This window comes from Bos javanicus, chromosome 3, assembly GCF_032452875.1.
Source record: "Bos javanicus breed banteng chromosome 3, ARS-OSU_banteng_1.0, whole genome shotgun sequence".
NCBI lineage: Eukaryota > Metazoa > Chordata > Mammalia > Artiodactyla > Bovidae > Bos > Bos javanicus.
This window is the reverse complement of record NC_083870.1, coordinates 130,099-154,917: the sequence shown is the minus strand read 5'-3', so window position 1 is coordinate 154,917 and position 24,819 is coordinate 130,099. Positions and strand designations below refer to the sequence as shown.

General features: G+C 36.2%; 2 pseudogenes; one reads left to right on the top strand and one right to left on the bottom strand.

The window, feature by feature from the left end:
• LOC133236936 (olfactory receptor 5D13-like) overlaps nt 1-24,819 on the bottom strand; it is a 99,844-nt pseudogene that overhangs the window by 24,410 nt on the left and 50,615 nt on the right.
• LOC133236931 (olfactory receptor 4P4-like) lies at nt 3,739-4,895 on the top strand (annotated as a pseudogene).

Below are 24,819 nucleotides of genomic sequence, written 5' to 3'. Positions count from 1 at the left end.
AAACTGCTAGTCCAGGTTCACTACTTCAGGGAATCATTAGGGATTCCAGAGAAGAGTACTTAAGTTTGAACTACAGATGATGGAGCCTTCTATATACCTGGATCGGAGAAAGGGAATTTAAAATATCAGGCTATAAAGGATCCAAGGAAAAGGAAAGCTGGAGGAGTTGTGTTTCTTTCTGAGACTGGATCAGTTAATTTTAAAGGAAATTAGAGACAATAACCTGGAGGGGTGTTGTAAATTTATTCTGATTTGTTTGGAAAATAATAGTCATCAACATCCAGCTATTGACTCCTGAAAAATTTATGTCGGAACCATGGACAAGGAGTTAGGGTCCAGCAGAAATCCTTAAATATATAGTTTAACTCCCATTGCTTATTGATGCCTAAACTGAAATACAAAAAAGGATGTGGCATACTCATGCCAACAAGTTAGAAAATAGTACAATGAGATGAAGGAGACAATATTTTGCTTCATTTTCCAAATAGGTCAGTATTTTAAAGAATATCTTCTGTTTATATAATTATTAATTTTTTAAAATATGAAAATGATGCTTGTAGACATATGAGTCACGCTTTCTTATTTTCCATAGAAATAACTGAAAATAGGGAAAATGCTTTCAAGGTGTTCAGGAATATAGATTATAGTTTTGAGTCATGCATTAAACAGTTTTTATATTTTAAAATGCAAATTAATTTACAGGTATTTTTCACATATTCCCTCTCTTTCTAATGGCCTAGACTGAGTGCATTTTCAAGATTAAAATTTTAAAAATAATTTTCAATTTGCCTGAAATATTCAAGTATTGGTAAGACAAAACAATCTGCATTTTAAAAGCTTTTTTTAAAATTTTCTTGGTAATTCATAATCATTTCATTGATTTTCCACTTTTAGTCTGCAAACTCACTTACCAAAATGGCATTTACATTGTCTTTTTCAAATATGATTTGACCTGCTATCTGATAAAGAATCTCAGAGGTAGGATTTTAGACAAATCACAAGGGAAAAACGCTGAGATGATATAAGTTAATTGATCAATTCATGCAGTAAGTCAAGTATTAAGTACAGAATAATCTGTGATTGAATATATAACTTACAGTGTTTCCCACTAAATCAGAAGAATATAATTTAGGGGAGAAATTAGAATAGAGCATTCTTTTAAATTATTGGGAATTATTTTAAAAGCCTAAAATGTAATTGTTAGTTGAATGAGATGGCTTATTTGACCACTACAAATATCCTCTCTTCACTATTCAGTTGTTACATATTTAAATGTCATTTTGTGGCCATTGATGATGATTCTCATACACTAGATAGATTTGCAGTTTTTCTCTTCCAAACCCTACTTTATGTACACAGATTCAAATGACAATTTCACTGAAAATGAAAAATAAGGAGAGGAGCATTACAGATTTGAAAAAAAATTGTGAATATATTGGTTCTGAAGTTTGGAGTAAATGAAATAAAATATTGTAAATACTAAGGTCTTGTGTTTTATATAGTTGAGGTAGAGAATTTTGGTGTGATTTAGTGGAATGATTAATTCTCAGTAGTTCTCCCTAGTCTATGCCTCTTGAACTTCTGCCAGTGGAAATGTACTGGTTTGTTCAAAGGCATAATAGTTATGAGCATATTATTAGAGCTGGTCTTACATTACTTTACAGCAGTGACTAGGAGGAGGAGGAGGTAAAAAAAAAAGAGGAATGGAAGAGAGAAAAGCCAGCCTGAGATATTAAGACATGTGATATAGGAACAGAAAGGAGCAAACATTTTCAGGATGACTGATTATTAGGAAGAGTTGAACAGACTGAGTACATCGCTTAGAAAGAAGCCAATTTATGTAAGTGAGTAAGACACTGTATAAGACTAAAATTCAAGTGAAACCTACTATTAACCTCAAATGCCTTACTGAATGTAAAAAACAAATATTTTTACAGTTTGAGGTGATACCTTTTGAAAAAATAGAGGTAATTATACTTTCCAGAAAAGCATCTATTTCTGCTTTATTGACTATGCCAAAGCCTTTGATTGTGTGGATCACAATAAACTGTGGAAAATTCTGAAAGAGATGGGAATACCAGACCACCTGACCTGCCTCTTGAGAAATCTGTATGCAGGTCAGGAAGCAACAGTTAGAACTGGACATGAACAACAAACTGGTTCCAAATAGAAAGAGGAGTACATCAAGGCTGTATATTGTCACCCTGTTTATTTAACTTATATGCAGAGTACATCATGAGAAACGCTGGACTGGAAGAAACACAAGCTGGAATCAAGATTGCTGGGAGAAATATCAATAACCTCAGATATGCAGATGACACCACCCTTATGGCAGAAAGTGAAGAGGAACTCAAAAGCCTCTTGATGAAAGTGAAAGAGGAGAGTGAAAAAGTTGGCTTAAAGCTCAACATTCAGAAAATGAAGATATGGCATCCGTTCCCACCACTTCATGGGAAATAGATGGGGAAACAGTGGAAAGAGTGTCAGACTTTATTTTTCTGGGCTCCAAAATCACTACAGATGGTGACTGCAGCCATGAAATTAAAAGACGCTTATTCCTTGGAAGGAAAGTTATGACCAACCTAGATAGCATATTCAAAAGCAGAGACATTACTTTGCCAACAAAGGTTCATCTAGTCAAGGCTATGGTTTTTCCTGTGGTCATGTATGGATGTGAGAGTTGGACTGTTGAAGAAGGCTGAGCGCTGAAGAATTGATGCTTTTGAACTGTGGTGTTGGAGAAGACTCTTGAGAGTCCCTTGGACTACAAGGAGGTCCAACCAGTCCATTCTGAAGGAGATCAGCCCTGGGATTTCTTTGGAAGGAATGATGCTAAAGCTGAAACTCCAGTACTTTGGCCACCTCATGCTAAGAGTTGACTCATTGGAAAAGACTCTGATGCTGGGAGGGATTGGGGGCAGGAGGAGAAGGGGACGCCAGAGGATGAGATGGCTGGATGGCATCACTGACTTGATGGATGTGAGTCTGAGTGAACTCCGGGAGTTGGTGATGGACAGGGAGGCCTGGCGTGCTGCGATTCATGGGGTCGCAAAGAGTCGGACACAACTGAGTGACTGATCTGATCTAATCTGATACTTTGCTTGTTATCCTTTTGTTTGACTATAAAATATAATATTCTATCTGTAAATTAAGCACATTTGTAAATTAATCATATTTGTAAATTAGGAAAAACAGATATATAGCTGATTTTGGCCATGTACATATACCTCATGATTCCAAATTGGTTGATTTTTTCTATTTATCACATTTCCACCTAGGATAGATGGAAGGAAATTTCTCACATATAACATTATCCACATATAAGTGCTTTTTAAGTTTTCTCTCAAGGTTTCATTTCTGTGTCTATTTTCTCAATAACAAATAGTGAGAATAGGAAAGGGATGACTGATTTTTTTCTACAGTACCATTTCTTGAATTCTACCAGGGCATGTTTGATAATACATGCTAATAGAATGGTTGCATAAATATGCTGCATTCTACAGTGTTAGTTTTAAATCAGGTATCAAAGTTGTTTATCAGGAATTAATATTTTCCAGAAAGGGACAAAAAGAACGCAAGGAAAACCTTTTAAAATAAAAATCAAATCTTTTTCTTCAAGTTTTGAATGCTTTCTATTTTAAAATGCCCATAACAAGGAATAATATACATCATCGTATTTACATATTTATAAAGATTGATAACTATTTAATTTCAGGTGGCTACAAACTGCTCTGAGTCATGGAAAATAGGAATAACATCACATAATTTATTCCCTTAGGACTTTCTCAGAAAAGGAAATTTAAATTCTCTGTTTTTTACTGTTCTTACTTTGTTGCAATTCTGATCAGAAACCTACTTGTCATGATTTCTATCACCTCCAGTCAACTTATGAAGCAGCCCATGTATTTCTTTCTGAGGCATCTCTCCCTCACAGACCTTTGTTACACTTCCACTGTGACCCCCAAGTTGATTGTTGACTTGCTGGCAGCAGTGCTGGTAGCATTGCTTGTTACCATGGCTGCATGACACAGCTCTTCACCATGCACTTCTTTGCGGGGATCGAGGTCTTCATCCTCACGGGGATGGCCTATGATCGCTATGTGGCCATCTGCAAGCCTCTGTGCTGCACTCTGATCATGACCAGACAGAAGTGCATTGCCATGATCGCTGCTTCCTGCTCTGGGGGCTTCCTGCATTCCTTCCATCAGTTTATCCTGGCCATCTTTTTACACTACTGCAGCCCCAACAAAATAGATCATTACTTCTGCGATGTGTATCCTTTGCTGAAACTGGCCTGCACTGACACCACCAGAATCAGTCTCCTTGTCATCGCCAATTCAGGCCTCATGGGCCTGGTGACTTTTGTGGTCTTGTTGATATCCTACGCTGTGATCTTATACGCTGTCAGGTCCTCCTCTGTAGAGAATCGCTGCAAAGCTGTCTCCACCTGCAGTTCCCACATCACTGTGGTGGTCCTCTTTTTCGCTCTTTTATTCTTCATTTAACGTTAGACCAGCAACTACTTTACCAGAAGACAAAGTGTTTGCTCTTTTTTATACCATCATTGTTCCCATGCTCAATCCTCTAATCTACATGCTGAGAAACTTGGAGATGAAGAATGTCATAAAGAAACTCTGGTGCCATATCGCAGTAAGAAAGGAAATGATCTAAAAGATACCTCTGATTTTCACCACTGAACTTGTTGAATATATGAATTTTCTACACTGAAGACTTTAAAATGTATAACACTTGCCTTATATGCTTTTTTGTTTCATTTTGTTTTAACAATATATAGATTTAAGTATGAGTAAAACTTACAACTCCCTGGATTTATCCAGACTCTCTGCTGTGCTCTTTTCTAGTTTTCTTATTTATATCTCCTCTTCCTCTCTGATCTTTTGGCTGTGTAATCAATTTAGATATTTAGCAGTAGACTATCAAAGGCATCATGTAATACAAATCAACACTGAGAACCCATAGAGCCCATTCTTGTATGTGACTTTATTCAATAAAGCCAATTTCGGGTAGCAATGATTTAGAAGATAATTTCAACATTTTACTTGTATCATTTAAAGAATATTCTAAAAGACCAAATATTGGACCTGCAACTATATTTCTTAAAAATATAGCTTTCTACTCTGATCATTGTGTAGCCAGTGGCAATCTGGAGCTTCTCATATGTCCAACACCAGTACTCTTACCTAAGCTCCACATCAATCTCTTTTCTTTTATTCAAAGGAACTGTCTCTCCCAACTCTGTCCGTGTAAAATGTGAACTGCAACTCTGGCTAATTCTAGCACCTGATAGTGTATATTTGTTATGGGCATGTGTTCTGGACTCAGAATTGCTTACTAACTATGAGGACTGGGACATATGCTCAACAAACCATCCATCAGGTGATACTAATAGCCCAGCAAATAGTCTTGTGAGGATATGGGCAGAACTGGAACACTGCTTGGTTACACAGTAAGTGCTCAATACTCATGAGCTGTTTTGTTGCCCAGTCTCCTCTTATGCATCAGAAATGTAACCTTTCTGATAATAACTTTCCTTTGGAGCAGTGAGGGTGTGAGAATGGGGTTCATATTAATGTCATGCTCCTATTACTAGGCTTCCCTGGTGGCTCAGACAGTAAAGAATCCACCTGCAATGTGGGGGATCTGGGTTCAATCCCTAGGTTGGGAAGATCCCTTGGAGGAGCTCATGACAATCTGTTCCAGTATTCTTGCCTGGAGAATCGCCATGGACAGAGGTAGCTGGCAGGCTACAGTCCAGGGGGTCACAAAGAGTAGGACATGACTGAGTGACTAAGCACAGCACAGTGTGCAATGGGCACCTATTACTGATGAAATTATTTTTTTCTTAGAGTGAGCAAGTGGAGAGTATCACTTAAAGTCAATGATCACATCTTTGGCACTGTTCAAGTTAATTGAAAGTCATTTTTTTCCAGTAGGAATTGAAAGTCATCCTGGAGCACCTTTGCCCAATGTCAGAAATGACTAGGAGCAAGATCAGGCCACTAGATAACTGATTAGGAATGGGTAGAATCTCAAAAGTCTTTAAAAAACTTCATGGATATGATGTACTTGCATGAGAATTTGTTTTCAAGTTGTAGAGAGAGCCAGGTTAGATAAAAATGAGTTGTCAATGTTGAAGCTTCTTAAAATGGGTTCATAATATAAAAAAGAAAAATAGCATAGTTCTATGACTCAGTTGAAAATGCCCAACAAATAAACGTAAAATATTATGTGCTAGAAATTCTTATAGAAAGATCCTAATATATTTACTTGTTGTTGTTTTAAACCTAGCTCTTGACAGCTCTCTGAAAACTCCTGGATATAGGACATGCACAGTATACATGTCAGAGAACATAACACAGCAGGAAAGTGAAAGATCACTTTCTGGTGTGAAATAAGCAGGGTCTTTAATAAGAAGACCAGCCAACCCTCAAAGTTTCCCTCTGCTTCAGAAACCCTATACTCCAACCAACCAGATTTGTATTATTGAAAAATAAAACTTCAAAAATTAACACAAATGTTTCTGCTTTATTTTTATTCTTGGAATAAAAGTTGTGAATGTGGATCATTAAAATACTTGGAGTCTGCAGCAACATGGATGGACCAATAAATTACCTTAGTAAGTAAAGTGAGTCAGACAGAGAAAAACAAATATATGCAATCACTTACATGTGGTTTCTAAAAAAAAAAATTACACAGATGGACTTATTTACAAAACAGAAAAAGACTCATAGACACAGAAAACAAACTTCTGGTTACCAAAAGGAAAAGGGGAGGGGAGGGATAAATTTGGGAGTTTGGGATTAAAAGATACAGACTACCAAATATAAAATAGATAAAAATGGTCTATTGTATAGCACAGGGAACTAAATCAATATCTTATAATAACCTATAATGAAAAGTAATCTGAGATGGAAAATATACATACATATGAACACACATATATATGAAATGAATCACATGATTTTATACACAAAACCAATGCAACATTGTAAATAAACTATAGTTTAATAAGCAAGCCAACACTTCATTGTCAATATCAATCATAGCCAAGGAATTATGATTTAACTCCTTCACTTCTGCACTGTGATCTCCTCCCTTCTAAGCTTCTCAAGAGCATCAGCCATATTTCTCTCTTCAGTTGGATCATTAAGAGCACATATAATATCAAGAAATAACAGTGAGATTCTTTTTAATTTAGTGAGTGACCATACTAGTTCTTGCATTCAGGTTATTACCTACCTTTACTTATTTTTGGCTAAGACATTTTACAACTCAAAACAGAGAAGTTGACTCACACAAAATAATATCAATGTCAACAATGTCTGGCCATAGAAATTCAAATTGTGTCAGGTGAAATGAAATTAATGATAGTCGTTTGGATACTTGACTAGTTTTGCATCAACTTATAAGTTCATTTTAGCACCTCTTAGTGTTCCAAAGAGTAGCAAGAAGAGATAAGAAAGCCTTCCTCAGCAATCAATGCAAAGAAATAGAGGTAAAAACCAGAATGGGAAAGACTAGAGATTTCTTCAAGAAAATTAGAGATACCAAGGGAACATTTCATGCAAAGATGGGCTCGATAAAGGACAGAAATGGTATGGACCTACCAGAAGCAGAAGATATTAAGAAGAGATGGCAAGAATATACAGAAGAACTGTACAAAAAAGATCTTCATGATGAAGATAATCCCAGTGGTGTGATCACTGACCTAGAGCCAGACATCCTGGAATGTGAAGTCAAGTGGGCCTTAGAAAGCATCACTACGAACAAAGCTAGTGGAGGTGATGGAATTCCAGTTTGCTATTTCAAATGCTGAAAGATGATGCTGTGCAAGTGCTGCACTCAATATGCCAGCAAATTTGGAAAACTCAGCAGTGGCCACAGGACTGGAAAAGGGATTTCATTCAGATCCCAAAAAAAGGCAATGCCAAAGAATGCTCAAACTACCACACAATTGCACTCATCTCACACGCTAGTAAAGTAATGCTTAAAATTCTCCAAGCCAGGCTTCAGCAATAGGTGAACCGTGAACTTCCAGATGTTCAAGCTGGTTTTAGAAAAGGCAGAGGAACCAGAGATCAAATTGCCAACATCCGCTGGATCATGGAAAAAGCAAGAGAATTCCAGAAAAACATCTATTTCTGCTTTATTGACTATGCCAAAGCCTTTGACTGTGTGGATCACAATAAACTGTGGAAAATTCTGAAAGAGATGGGAATACCAGACCACCTGACCTGCCTCTTGAGAAACCTATATGCAGGTGAGGAAGCAACAGTTAGAACTGGACATGGAACAGCAGACTGGTTCCAAATAGGAAAAGGAGTACGTCAAGGCTGTATATGGTCACCCTGCTTATTTAACTTATATGCAGAGTACATCATGAGAAACGCTGGGCTGGAGGAAGCACAAGCTGGAATCAAGATTGCCAGGAGAAATACCAATAAGCTTAGATATGCAGATGACACCACCCTTATGGCAGAAAGTGAAGAGAAACTAAAAAGCCTCTTGCTGAAAGTGAAAGTGAAGAATGAAAAAGTTGGCTTAAACCTCAACATTCAGGAAACGTTGAGCCATGAAAAAATGCAGCCCTGAAATTAAAAGACACTTACTCCTCGGAAGGAATGTTATGACCAATCTACATAGCATATTGAAAAGCAGAGACATTACTTTGCCAACAAAGGTCTAGTCAAGGCTATGGTTTTTCCTGTGGTCATGTATGGATGTGAGATTTGGACTATGAAGAAAGCCGAGCACCGAAGAATTGATGCTTTTGAACTGTGGTGTTGGAGAAGACTCTTGAGAGTCCCTTGGACTGCAAGGAGGTCCAACCAGTCCATTCTGAAGGAGATCAGCCCTGGGATTTCTTTGGAAGGAATGATGCTAAAGCTGAAACTCCAGTACTTTGGCCATCTCATGCGAAGAGTTGACTCATTGGAAAAGACTCTGATGCTGGGAGCAATTAGGGGCAGGAGGAGAAGGGGACGACAGAGGATGAGATGGCTGGATGGCATCACTAACTTGATGGATGTGAGTCTGAGTGGACTCTGGGAGCTGGTGATGGACAGGGAGGCCTGGCGTGCTGTGATTCATGGGGTCGCAAAGAGTTGGACACAACTCAGGGACTGAACTGATTGACTGAAAGAATAAATATCTGTATAACATAAAAATGTCCAAGATTTACACTTGACTAAAACTTCTATAGATTAAAAAGAAATGACCCACAACTTCCTATTCGTTTATTTAAAATATACTATTTGTAATTATACTTTTGATTATTGTCTTGTTTATTTCATTGTCTGTCTCTTTCCTTAGTCTCCAGCCTCACTGAGGACAAATGCTGTTTTGTTCACCACTAAATACATTCCCTAGGCCTTCCTTGGTGGCTCTGTGGTAAAGAACCCACCTGCCAATGCAGGAAATGTGAGTTTGATGGAGAAGGAAATGCAAACCCACTTCAATATTCTTGCTGGAAAATTCCACGGACAGAGGAGTTGGACAGGCTACATTCTGTGGATTTGCAAAAGAGTGTGACATAACTTAGCGACTAAACAAATGCATTCTCCATAGTAAGTTCTGTCCAAGTCCGACCTTTTAGAATTAGGAGATAGTAAATATTTTTATATGAATAAATTTATGAGACCATTTTGTTTTTGCTACAGTTCTTTTAAAATATATTTTCTGCAATATACATATGGACAATTCAATCAGAAAAAAAAGCATTTTTTTTTTTTTTACAAAGGAGTTTGTCTTACAAAGATAAATTGGGAAATTGTCTGCGCATCTGCAAGAGATCCCATGGGGGCATGTGAGCTCTCCCCCCCCACCCCACACACCGCCGCCTAAAAAAGAGAAAGCATAGGAGTAAAGCATAGGAGTCTTTTCCAGAAATTATAATGCCCTAACAAGCTTTTTTTTTTTTTTTCCTCCCCAGGAAAAATTAAGTCTTAAATCCTGGGTATACTCTCTGAACTTTTAATTCTAGCTGTAAGGTTCTCAGTGTTTCCCATGGCAGGTCATTTCACTCTCCCTCAGCTAACTGATTCTGCCCTGTCCTGACAAATAAGCATTATATACTCCATGTACATAGTCATTATATACTCCATTTCCTCATAGTCTCCATGTCCCATGTCTGATCTCAGTGCTTTGGATGTTGATGCAATAGGGAAATATAATTAAGAACTTTGACATATTTATTTACTAGGTAGAAATTGAGAAATTGAAACTATGATTTACATCTTTGGCAAAGTATACTGATGGGAAAATTCTATATCTTCAGAGATATTGAGACCTTTTCTATATTACACATTTTGTCAGAATTCTCCTTAAATGCCAATTTAACATCAAGCAGAATATATCATCTATATATGTCACTTTTCTATAGAGACAAAGGTAAAATATCAGAGAGACACATATTTATATTTTAGAAATGGAAAAACTGCATGCTAAAAAAAAAAATCTCAAAATTAGTTCAATTTACCAAACATATTTGTAACAGTGGAACTCACGAGTTCTCTTGTAATATTTTATGCAATTAGGGAAGGATTACTACATGGAAATTATAATTTTTAAAATTCTGGCTTTATCTTAAGTGTGAAGCCTGATCTTATAAGAAATCTGTCTGGAAGCTTGATCTTATAAGAAATCTGTCTGATGAGTTAAGCAGCTGGTAAGTTAAATCCAGTTCCTAATTATAATAGTGATTTTCTTTAAAATGAATATTTGAATCATTCTGATTGTATTTATGATCTAAGCCTTCTAACTAACCTTTGAAAAATTCCAGAAACTTTAAAATGCTACTTTTACTATTTGGGAAAACCTGGCTTCAACTATTATGAATTGTGATTTGCACATGAGCTCTTAAAATTATCAGTGCCATGTCTTTCAGCAGCTATCAAAATATTACTAGATTTACTTGTCTTTTAATATTTCAAAAATTAAATCATATTATTAGCCCTTTGAATTCCATTATGGAAAAAAGTTTAATATGAAGGAGAATGCACTGGCCCAGAAGATAAGTGGACAGTACTGCAGTGAAGAAACTGAAGATATATTAAAAAAAAATTAAAATCAAAACACCAGTATGCTTCTAAGATTATGCAGAAGCAAAAATGTATGATGAAATTTTCAAACAAACTACTTGAATGGATAGCATTTAAGTGGTAGGTTTCTTTTTCCTAAGTTTAGTTCAGATGAAGAAAAATTATCAAAGGGGAACATAAACATACGTCTAATTTGGATAAGGTTAATTAATTAAAAAGAAAGAAAACAAAAGTATTAACTGGCTGAAATAAACAGTACATTTATCTTCAGAAATGTAGAAAGTCAGCTCAACCCAGACCAAAGAGAAAGATATGGCTTAATGATAGGATGTTTCCCCAAAGTGAGCAACCCCAGCCTTCAGGTAAGAAAGAGCAGATTGTTTATGGCAGGGAAACTCTGCTATGTCTTATCCATATGCATCCCATGTTACAATATTACATGTTTTAAATAATCTATTCAAAATGTATAGTAAGAATAATACAATATACCCATTGATATGACAAATATAATGTCAATGACAATGAATATTTACTAAATGTTTTATCTTAATATATACCAGTTTCTGTCCTAAGCTGTTATATAAGTGAACTCATCAAGCAGATCTCAGAGTTAATTACAGTATTATTCATTTTATAGATGAAGAAGCTGAGGTTATATATTTTATCTGTGATTATGCTCCAAGTGAATTTTGGAGCCAGTATCTCATTCTGTGTAGGTCCAGAACTCATAACCTTAATTACTAGAATCTACTATCATTCGAATAGTGTGAAGACCTCCTAAATTTATAACACTATGGAGGTTCCAAGAGGAAGGAGGGGAAACTAACATGTTTTTGAGTATCAAGTTCTGTATATGTAAGCTTATTTACATTCCACAGTAATCCTGTTAAATTAGGCACAGCATACTTATTTTAAGGAAGAAGGAAAAAGTATTTAAGGAGGTGAAGACTCTTGCATTTGAGTACCAGAGCTGTGTGCTGAACACGACTCTATCTCTGAAGTTTCTGATATTAATATTAATAATATTTCCTATCTTGTTCAGGGAAGGATAGTATAAGATACAATTCCTGAGATGGTGTACTTATATTTTCTCTGGGGCCTTGATGTTATAGTTAGTAATCATGTGTGTGTTATTTGCTCAGTTGTATCTGACTCTTCATGACACCATGGACTGTAGCCTACCAGGCTCCTCTGTCCATGGAATTCACCAGGCAAAAATATTTATTGAAGTGTGTAGCCATTCCCTTCTCCAGGAGATCTTCCCAACCCAGGGATTGAACTCTGGTCTTCTTCATGGCAAGCAGATTTTTACCATCGGAGCCAGCAGGGAAGCCCTTAGTAATTGCTGAGGATGGCCAATAATTATTAAATATATAGTACTTTCCAGATATTGCTTTAAGAAATTTCATATTTAGAAACTAATTATTCAAAAATCACGATATAAAGAGATATTACCTTTACCTTGATTTTACAGAGAAATAAACTGAGGCACAATCAAAGGCTTTGACATAGTCAATAAAGCAGAAATAGATGTTTTTCTGGTTTAGAAAAACTTAGAACTCTTTTGGTTTTTTCGATGATCCAGCAGATGTTGGCAATTTGATCTCTGGTTCCTCTGCCTTTTCTAAAACCAGCTTGAACATCTGGAAGTTCATGGCTCACGTATTGCTGAAGCCTGGCTTGGAGAATTTTGAGCATTACTTTACTAGTGTGTGAGATGAGTGCAATTGTGCAGTAGTTTGAGCATTCTTTGGCATTGCCTTTTTTTGAGATTGGAATGAAAACTGACCTTTTCCAGTCCTGTGGCCACTGCTGAGTTTTCCAAATTTGCTGGCATATTGAGTGCAGCACTTTCACAGCATCATCTTCCAGGATTTGAAATAGGTCAACTGGAATTCCATCACCTCCACTAGCTTTGTTCATAGTGATGCTTTCTAAGGCCCACTTGACTTCACATTCCAGGACGTCTGGCTCTAGGTGAGTGATCACACCATCGTGATTATCTTTGTCATGAAGATCTTTTTTGTACAGTTCTGTGTATTCCTGCCACCTTTTCTTGATATCTTCTGCTTCTGTTAGGTCTATACCATTTCTGCCCTTTATGGAGCCCATCTTTGCATGAAATGTTCCCTGCTGCTGCTGCTGCTGCTAAGTCATTTCAGTCGTGTCTGACTCTGTGCGACCCCATAGATGGCAGCCCACCAGGCTCCCCCGTCCCTGGGATTCTCCAGGCAAGAACACTGAAGTGGGTTGCTATTTCCTCCTCCAATGCATGAAAGTGAAAAGTCAAAGTGAAGTCGCTCAGTCGTGTCTGACTCCTAGCGACCCTATGGACTGCAGCCTACCAGGCTCCTCCATCCATGGGATTTTCCAGGCAAGAGTACTGGAGTGGGGTGCCCTGTATCTCTAATTTTCTTGAAGAGATCTCTAGTCTTTCACATTCTGTTGTTTTCGTCTCTTTCTTTGCATTGATCACTGATGAAGGCTTTCTTATCTCTTCTTGCTATTCTTTGGTACTCTGCATTCAGGTGCTTATATCTTTCCTTTTCTCCTTTGCTTTTCACTTCTCTTCTTTTCACAGCTATTTGTAAGGCCTCCTCAGACAGCCATTTAGCTTTTTTGCATTTCTTTTCCATGGGAATGGTCTTGATCCCTGTCTCCTGTACAATGTCACAAACTTCCGTCCATAGTTCATCAGGCACTCTATCTATCAGATCTAGTCCCTTAAATCTATTTCTCACTTCCACTGTATAATCATAAGGGATGTGATTTAGGTCATACCTGAATGGTCTAGTGGTTTTCCCTACTTTCTTCAATTTAAGTCTGAATGTGGCAATAAGGAAAAAGCAAACCTAGACAGCATAAGAGATTTCACTTAATCAGTATAGGCCCATATAGTCAAAGCTATGGTTTTTCCAGTAGTCATGTAGTCTCACAGATGTCAGAGTTGGACCACAGAGGAGGCTGAGTACCAAAGAATGGAGGCTTTCAAACTGTGATGTTGCAGAAGACTCTTGAAAGTCTGGACAGCAAGGAGAACAAACAAGTCAATCCTAAAGGAAATCAACCCTGAATATTCATTGGAAGGACTGAAGCTGAAGCTGAAGTTTCAAAATTTTGTTCACCTGATGTGAAGAGACAACTCACTGGAAAAGACCCTGATGCTGGGAAAGATTCATGGGGGTAACAGAGAATGATATTGTTGGATGGCATCATTGACTCAATGGACATGTATTTGAGCAAACTCCAGGAGACAATGAAGGACAGGGAAGCCTGGTGTGCTACAGTCCATGAGATCACAAAGATTTGGACATGTTTAGCGACTGGACAAGAAGAAGCCTTGATTCTGGAAAAAAATCTGATATATTTACAAGCACTGTGGAGAACAGTAAAGAAAATCCTGTATCAGGTGAAGCAAAAGTAGCTGTGGCATTTTTTAAAATTTAAATTAGGAAAAATGATAGTAATTATACATAAAATTGAGAAGTGTGGCCAAAATGACTATAACAATAATATAGAAGTGAATGGCACTTGCTTTATAGGGATCAGGCTTCAGTAATTTTTATAATAGAATATTTTATAATTTGAGTAATTATAATGTCTCTGCTTTGTTATTTTCTAGGTTACAATGATTTCTTTAAGAAATAATGACAATTTCACAAATAAATATCCCAAGAAAATATTTTTTTAGGATATCATGCATATCATTAGTATTTCTATAATCAGAAAAAATAAGTAAAAGTTACTTTCTTAAATAGTTTTAGTTTAAGTTGTAGGTACTTTCATTTCCAATTAATTTTCCAATATGCTTCTATAGTTTAGGGTTAAGCATATTTTTAGTCCAAGAATTTAAGATCATTTTGATAATTTGCTCATATGATCCTGGAAGAAAGCATATTCTAACTGAAAAAAAAAAAATGAGTAGAAACATTCCATTAATTCATAGGCAGGATAGTTTGAAAATCTGTCTCTCTCATGTTAACTAGATACTATCCTAACAAAATGGGAAAATAATTAGAACAGTTAATTAGTTTCCTTTTTTCCCCTTAAATGTCTTTCCTTGACAGCCTCCAACTTAATATCAGAGACTTCATAATCTTGCTACTTAAATTATAACATTTTAATTACATTTCTAACACCTCCTCATTATTTCCAATTTCCTTTGTTAATATTAGAGTTACTGATTTTATATATACAAGATCCTCATTTTTATATTTATGTGATTTAAAGAGAACATTTCATATGATAAACTACAAGGACTAAAATTGCTGCTAAGACAAATTCATTATTTATAACAACAAATTTCTCCTTTTTAATATGAGCATTTCTAATATAAATATAAATATTTCATGGTAGTGCAGGTAGAATTAGCAGGTATATACTGTGCAACGGACACCCATTATTTTCTCTTTCACTTTGTTTTTCTTCATATCATTGTGTATAGATTGAGTATCTCATATAGCATAATAAAAAACAAAAGTGTGATGAAATATTAATAGCTAAAAATGAAGCCATTGCAATTCATATCAATTGATTTTTATTACAGGTCTTTCACAGACATAAAAGATAAATAATAATAATAATACCTAATATTTCCTGGAAGAAGTTTTAAACATTTCATGTGAATTGAACCATTAATCCAAATAAGTGTCCAGTGATCATTTTATTATCTCTTTTTTTTTTTGTAAAAAAGGAAGCCAAATACTTAACAATTTGGGTAAATACTGATAAATACTAAAGACTGTTTTTAGGTTTATTTTAATTTTTTTTCACTATCTGCATATTGCTAATTTGGTTGTCAGATACAAACTAGTCTTATGATTCTAGGGACATGTTATTTTTGTTTGTTTGTTTTTGTTATTTCTTTCATAACCAAGTTGTCTCACACAAAAAGTCATGAATAAGCTGAATGTTTTCCAACAGCCTCAAAGTTCTTAGCTGAACTAATTGTATTTGCTCTCTGTGTAACTGTTCTCAATCTTCCTGATGGAGTTTGCTCTACCTTGACATTCAGAATCCTCTAATACTAAGGTTTTCTATATTGTAACATTTTGCTTTTTTAATTACTCACTAAATATGTATTATACAGAGTAGCAAAGGAGGCAGAAGAGTGATGAATCTCTATATCAGTAGATTCCCTTATTTTATCTGTACCTCTTTTTCTCTTTAATATTTTTTCTCTTCTGTCTTAAGTATAAGTTTTTTTCTTCTTTTCTTTAATATAACCTCTATGTGACACTAAAAAGCCTCTTGATGAAAGTGAAAGAGGAGAGTGAAAAAGTTGGCTTAAAGGTCAACATTCAGAAAACGAAGATCATGGCATTTGGTCCCATAACTTCATGGGAAATAGATGGGGAAACAGTGGAAACAGTGTCAGACTTTATTTTTTGGGGCTCCAAAATCACTGCAGATGGTGATTGCAGCCATGAAATTAAAAGACGCTCACTCCTTGGAAGGAAAGTTATGACCAACCTAGATAGCATACTCAAAAGCAGAGACATTACTTTGCCAACAAAGGTCCATCTAGTCAAGGCTATGGTTTTTCCTGTGGTCATGTATGGATGTAAGAGTTGGACTGTGAAGAAAGCTGAGCGCTGAAGAATTGATGCTTTTGAACTGTGGTGTTGGAGAAGACTCTTGAGAGTCCCTTGGACTGCAAGGAGGTCCAACCAGTCCATTCTGAAGGAGATCAGCCCTGGGATTTCTTTGGAAGGAATGATGCTAAAGCTGAAACTCCAGTACTTTGGCCACCTCATGCGAAGAGTTGACTCATTGGAAAAGACTCTGATGCTGGGAGGGATTGGGGGCAGGAGGAGAAGGGGACGACAGAGGATGAGATGGCTGGATGGCATCACTGACTCGATGGACGTGAGTCTGAGTGAACTCTGGGAGTTGCTGATGGACAGGGAGGCCTGGCGTGCTGCGATTCATGGGGTCGCAGAGTCGGACACAACTGAGCGACTGATCTGATCTGATGATGATGTAAGAAACAAATAAGACAACAAAAGTAACTAAGGAAATCATTCCTGAATTGGCAACCAGAAGGACAGCAGTGATGTAGGTATCTGCCAGGAGCCACCACGGGAGATCCCACCCGTGACAAAGGTCATATGGAAAAGACCTGACAGACAAAGGCGGATCAGGACTCGAGAGATTCCCTGGACCTGCTCGAGCAACGACCCCGAAACCAAAATCTGTCTGTCTACTGTTTACTATATTATGCCTTTCAACCACTCTTCTGATATTAACAGGGGGCTATCCCCAACCACCTTTCTCTGGAGAAAATCAACTTAAGGCTCTAAGTTGATAAGTCTTCTCAGCATGAAAGGAATATTTCTATTCTAACTCCTCTGTTGGCATTCTAGTTTGCTTGACAGGTTTTTTCCTTACTCTTACAACTAACACACATGATTGTTCACAACTTCCCAACCATGAAAGGCACGAGAAGCCTAAACATTCTAAAAGTCCTAATGAGCATAGAGCCCTTTAAGGGGTGAAACATTAGTAAAAGAGTACTGGTAAAGGGCTGCATTATTGGGCCAATGCTTGCTGCCAAGTTCCCATATCCCTTATCCATTGTGCACCTGGGAGTGCATTAGTTAATGTAGTTGGAATGTAAGAAAAACAAGTAGTAGCCTTGGTATTAACAACATCAGATCTTTGAGCTAATAAGTTTTTTCTTTGTTGTGACCCACTGCACCTTTGCTCCGTGAAAATGTAACTCTGTTTAGTACTTTCTGAGGCTGACACAGGTTAAAAATATAAAGAAAAAACACTTCAAGGGAAAACAAGTTTTCTGGTTGATCAGCCTTTATCAAAAAAGGGTCATAAAATGTCAACAGGCCTCCAGGCCAGAAGATAATGTACATAACATAAGACCCTTGTTTATAGAAAGACATACAGAAAAAAAATCCTGGTTTCGATAAGGGCAAAACTGCTGGAGTGTTTGGGCTGACTCTACATGACCTTACATCTTTCATTTCCCTCTATGTACAAGTCAGAGTATAAAAGCTCCTTTTGAAAATAAAGTTATGGGTCTTGCTCACCGAAGCTTGGCCTCCCTGTGTTATTCATTCACTGATGCCGTCCATCCTGGGGGTACCCTTAGATCCTATTGGGGCTAGACCCCAACAGGTATCAGCACAAGCAATTTTAAGCATAGGAAAGATATCACAAAAATAGTGATTAATTTCATTAGAACCACAAAAAGGCAATTGGATTATCATAGATAATTGAGGAAAAGAATGGGCAGCCTCACCAGCCTAAGTAGCCAAGACTAGAAGATTACATTTTGTCCTGTTCATGATAATCATATATTGGAGAGGTTTACAAATGGCAATGTAGCAATCAAAAGCCATGGCAGTAAGAATGAAGCCCTCAATACTGCCCGCCCCCACCCAAAAAATGCATTGCAAAAATCTGTAACATGCAATTATCATAAGAAATGTTTTTTGTCCCCCCTAGCAGATCACCAATTAGTTTGGGAATAACACTAGAGGTATAGCAGATGTCTATGCATGATAAATGACTGAGGAAATAATACATTGGTTGGTTAAAAAGAGAACTGCCTAGAATGGATACAAGGGTCAGAAGATTCCCTACCAACAAGATAACATAGCAGAATAGAAAGAGCACAAAGCAAAATGTTTGTATGTTCTGGTCATAAGAAAGTCCCAAAAGGATGAATTCTGAGATGTTTCTCTGGCTTTCCATATATTTGAGTTTGGTATATATTATATACAAATGAATTAGGTATCTGAAAAACAAACAAACAAACATAAATTTGGTGAAAATTAACAATATCAACACAAAATTATAAACTTTACTAAAAACTAGTTTGACACGAATATAATATTATTCTCAACTTATTGAATTAAGCTGCTTTATTTTTTGATTGCTTTTTATTTTATAAATACACTGTGGAACACTTTTGTAATGGGAATAATTATTTTACTGAATTATTTTACTTTATTTTTCAGTAATGACTTTAAACTTTTAAATAAAATTTTGAAAATTGAAACATATTTGTCAATTATATTATCTAGCTAACAAAGATTTTTAATTGACCAAAGTAAAGAAATGCTTTTCCACATATTTTAAATACATATATATCAAATACATAAAAATTTACCTTCCTTTTCCTAACATATTTGTCCAAATTCTCTGAATTATCAGGGAGTGAATCATCAGGAAATTCAAATGTATTTAAGCATCCCAACCTAAACTGGAAAATTATTACAGAGTGTGATCTTTATGGCTTATATGCAAAAATGTTGCCAATGAATCATGCTAAACCAGAGTGATTGCTATAATATTAGAAAGTAAAGAGTGTTTGAGAGCTACTCAGCAAAAGAAAGAATGCATTTAATGATGTAAATTGTGAAAAAAAATAGGAAATCCATTTATCCTATTTATAATTCAAGTGAAAGGCAATTAAAAAATAATTACTGTCTTTGAAGTTTGTGATGGCAATCATTAAAGCATAGGTGAAATAAACTGCCCACATATTTTTTTTTTATTTGTGACTGAATTTATTTATTTATATATTTTTTGGGGTTTATTTTTTTAATTTTATTTTTTAACTTTACAATATTGTATTGGTTTTGCCATATATCAACATGAATCTGCCACAGGTATACACATGTTTCCCATCCTGAACCCTCCTCCCTCCTCCCTCCCCACACCATCCCTCTGGGTCGTCCTAGTGCACCAGCCCCAGGCATCCAGTATCGTGCATCAAACCTGGACTGGCGACTCGTTTCATATAGCATATGCCATGACTTTTGCTAGAAATTGCGTATGTTTTATTTACAATCTAAAAACCTGGTGTAAATCAAAAGAGATAATACAGAAGACAACTTTAGACAAACTTTGTGGTGGTATTTGAGGCATTGTTATTAATAAATTAATTAATTCATAGTTATACATGTTATGTAACTAACACATAATGTTAAAGACATTAAATTGAGCAAAATGAAGGCTAGAGACAATGCGCCATGAGTGTCTCACCCACTGATGATGAATCAGCTGTCCTAAGTAGGTTTGCAAAAGCTAGTACCTTAGTCTGCATCTGATGTTACAAACAAATATGTGCCCCAAATGTCTATAAAGAATTCTTTCAGAGCAAGGATATATTGAAACTATCAACTCTAGTAACTGTCAAAATCAATACCTATGTGTTTTATAGTCTTGGAAACTCTTATACATGCCATAGAATTAATAAGTAGACATTTAAAATATGATCTGTACTGTGGAACATCAACTCTATTTTAAACTATTCAAAAGTCTAAATTTTTAAAGGAGATATTTTCAGTTTGTTCCTACTTTAAGGACAATTATCAACCACAGAATGTTTTCCAGTTAAACTTACCTAATGAGAATTGAAAATTTTTATGTGGGATAGGATTCTATCTATCTTCAACTTATTGTTACTTAACTGATGAGATGAAATGATTTTGAGTTCCAGACACTTTTATTTAGCTAAAACCATTTACCTAAAAATAAGTTTTATATAAGTAGACTTTGAACAGTTTTAAAGATAGAATTCACTTCACTAATCTAAATCTCTGATTTTAAATAGAAGAGACACAGGTCAAGAGAATTTGGGGACTTCCCTGGTGGTCCAGTGGTTAAGTGTCTGTCTTCCAATGCAGGGGATGCGGGTTCAATCCTTGGTCAGAGAACTAAGATACCTAATGCTGCATAGCAACTGAGTCTTCCCAAAGCTGCTACTGACCCTGCACACCATAGTGAGAGATATTTGTGTGCCTCAGTGAAAAGATCCTGCATGCCGCAACAAAGTTTACACTGACACAAATAAGACCTGATGTGGCCAAATAAAAAAATAGAAATAAAAAAATCAACTCTCATACTTAAAAACAAACAAACAAACACAGAATCTAACTAACTTCTCCGTGTTGGAGAATAATATAATTACATAAGGAACAAATAAGAGAACAAAGGTGGCTAAGGGGCAGCCATTCCTGAAGGAACAACCACTGTGAATGTTCAGAGACAAAGGTCCTGATTCTCCCTCATCTGGGGCTTCATGTCATGCTTGAGAGCTGAGAGAAATGCAGGAATACAGTGAAAGCACTCTTTTGAATTCTCATCTGTATAGAATAAAACATGCACGATGATGAGTTATTAGACACCAATTTGTTTTCTGAATATTTACATGTGTAAAGAGAATGGGATAGTTAATGCAAACATGTATTCCACATACATATTTTTTTTTTTCCTGGAAATTTTTCCAGTAGTCATGTTATGGGTGTGAGAGTTGACCCATAAAGAAGGCTGAGCGCCTTAGAATTGATGCTTCTGAACTGTGATGCTAGAGAAGACTCTTGAGAGCTCCTTGAATTGCAAGGAGATCCAACCAGTCCATCCTAAAGGAAATCAATACTGAATATTCATCGGAAGGACTGATATTGAAGCTGAGATTACAATACTTTGGCCATCTGATTTGAAGAACTGACTCCTTGGAAAAAAAACCCTGATTCTGGGAAAGATTGAAGGCAGGAGGAGAAGGGGACAACAGAGGATGAGACGGTTGGATGGCATCACCGACTTGATGGACATGAGTTTGAATAAACTCAAGGAGTTGGTGATGGACAGGGAGGCCTGGTGTGCTGCAGTCCATGGAGTTGCAGAGTCAGACACTTCTGACAGATTGAATTAACTGACTAATCTGATCTTCCTATTAATGGAGGGGAAAAGGGAAAGGGAAAGCTCAGATGAGGAGAATTATTGTCATATAAACTGTGCTCTGATCACAGAGATATTAAGGAAAACTCCCAAGTAGAAATTAGTCAAAATGGATGAAATAAAGAGTATTTGGCAATCTCTGAATACACAGAACAGTGCTGACCCGGAAAGCGGTAGTAATGTTAAGGAGTGGCTATAAACAAACAAACACAAAAACTGACCAGTGTCACCCTTGAGCTAACTGCCTACTCTTTTTAAACCTCATCTTATTCATCTTATACCTATGGTATCATGCCAGAATTCAGATTTCTAGTGAGGACTGCATGAGGTGATTTGAAAGAAATGAATGACAATGTGATATTTAAAAGACATTTTCCTTTTACAGTCTTTCCTCTTTGAGTGATTGGTTTAGAAACACAGAATTGTCATGTACATTTACACAAAGTTGAATGGAAAAATACAGACAAAAAAAAAAAAAATCCACAACATGCACGTGATAACTATGATGAAGTAAACTTTAATTTTAGCTCTATGTTAGTGAAAACATTTAAGCTAGTTTAATAAGACTGTTTCTCATAAGGAATATTTAATCCTACTCACTAACCTGATCTTGCACTATAAAAATATTGTCATAAATTTACTTTACTCTTAGGTAGTACTGAATAAAAATTCTGAGTGCCCTTTCTGTAAAGTTATTAGTGTAAGGGTAAGTCAAGGCTATGGTTTTTCCGGTGGTCATGTGTGGATGTGAGATTTGGACTGTGAAGAAAGCTGAGCACTGGAGAATTGATGCTTTTGAACTGTGGTGTTGGAGAAGACTCTTGAGAGTCCCTTGGACTGCAAGGAGATCTAACCAGTTCATTCTGAAGGAGATCAGCCCTGGGATTTCTTTGAAAGGAATGATGCTAAAGCTGAAACTCCAGTACTTTGGCCACCTCATGCGAAGAGTTGACTCATTGGAAAAGACTCTGATGCTGGGAGAGATTGGGGGCAGGAGGAGAAGGGGATGACAGAGGATGAGATGGTTGGATGGCATCACTGACTCGATGGACATGAGTCTGAGTGAACTCTGGGAGTTGGTGATGGACAGGGAGGCCTAGCATGCTGCAATTCATGGGGTCACAAAGAGTTGGACACGACTGAATGACTGAACTGAACTGAAGAAGTTCTTATACTTAAAACTTCTATTGCATACTCAAATTTTTCTTTAATGTACCAGAATGTAGCATGGTATAAACTGACCTTAGTTGATTCAGGTCAGACTAGTCTACTGTGAGAAGCAAGATTTTGAAATATAAGAAATTCTTCATGACTGTAGATATTGAAGCATAATCTAGTATATGTCTTAATGGTAATATGAAGAAATGCATATAAACATAAAATAGGGCACAATGAAATTCACTGCAAATTATTAGAAAATGTTTTAAATTTGTATTATTTTGGTAAGAACCTTGCTTACATGTAATGCACCATTAAAACTAAGGCATGTAAGACAAATGCTAACAGGTATGAAAGGGGAAATTAACAATAATACAATAATAGTGGGAGACTTAAATGCCCCACTCACACCTATGGATAGATCAACTAAACAGAAAATTTACAAAGAAACACAAACTTTAAATGATACAATAGACCAGTTAGACCTAATTGGTATCTATAGGACAGTTCACCCCAAAACAATGAATTTCACCTTTTTCTCAAGCACACATGGAACCTTCTCCAGGATAGATCACATCCTGGGCCATAAATCTAGCCTTGGTAAATTAAAAAAAAATTGAAATCATTCCAAGCATCTTTTCTGACCACAATGCAGTAAGATTAGACCTCAATTACAGGAGAAAAACTATTAAAAATTCCAACATATGGAGGCTGAACAACACGCTGCTGAATAACCAACAAATCACAGAAGAAATCAAAAAAGAAATAAAAATATGCATAGAAATGAATGAAAATGAAAACACAACAACCCAAAACCTATGGGACACTGTAAAAGCAGTGCTAAGGGGAAGGTTCATAGCAATACAGGCATACCTCAAGAAACAAGAAAAAAGTCAAATAAATAACCTAACTCTACACCTAAAGCAACTAGAAAAGGAAGAAATGAAGAACCCCAGGGTTAAGAGAAGGAAAGAAATCTTAAAAATCAGGGTAGAAATAAATGCAAAAGAAAGAAAAGAGACCATAGCAAAAATCAACAAAGCCAAAAGCTGGTTCTTTGAAAGGATAAATAAAATTGACAAACCATTAGCCAGACTCATCAAGAAATAAAGGGAGAAAAACCAAATCAATAAAATTAGAAATGAAAATGGAGAGATCACAACAGACAACACAGAAATACAAAGGATCATAAGAGACTACTATCAGCAATTATATGCCAATAAAATGGACAAAGTGGGATAAATGGACAAATTCTTAGAAAAGTACAACTTTAGAAAACTGAACCAGGAAGAAATAGAAAATCTTAACAGACCCATCACAAGCATGGAAATTGAAACTGTAATCAGAAATCTTCCAGCAAATAAAACCCCAGGTCCAGACGGCTTCACAGCTGAATTCTACCAAAAATTTAGAGAAGAGCTGACACCTATCCTACTCAAACTCTTCCAGAAAACTGCAGAGGAAGGTAAACTTCCAAACTTATTCTACGAGGCCACCATCACCCTCATACCAAAACCTGACAAAGATGCCACAAAAAAAAAAAAAAAAAGAAAGAAAAGAAAAAGAAAGAAAGAGAAAAATACAGGCCAATATCACGGATGAACATAGATGCAAAAATCCTTAACAAAATTCTAGCAATCAGAATCCAACAACACATTAAAAAGATCATACACTATGACCACGTGGGCTTTATCACAGGGATGCAAGGATTCTTCAATATCCACAAGCAATCAATGTAATACACCACATTAACAATTGAAAAATAAAAGCCATATGATTATCTCAATAGATGCAGAGAAAGCCTTTGACAAAATTCAACATCCATTTATGATAAAAACTCTCCAGAAAGCAGGAATAGAAGGAACACACCTCAACATAATAAAAGCTATATATT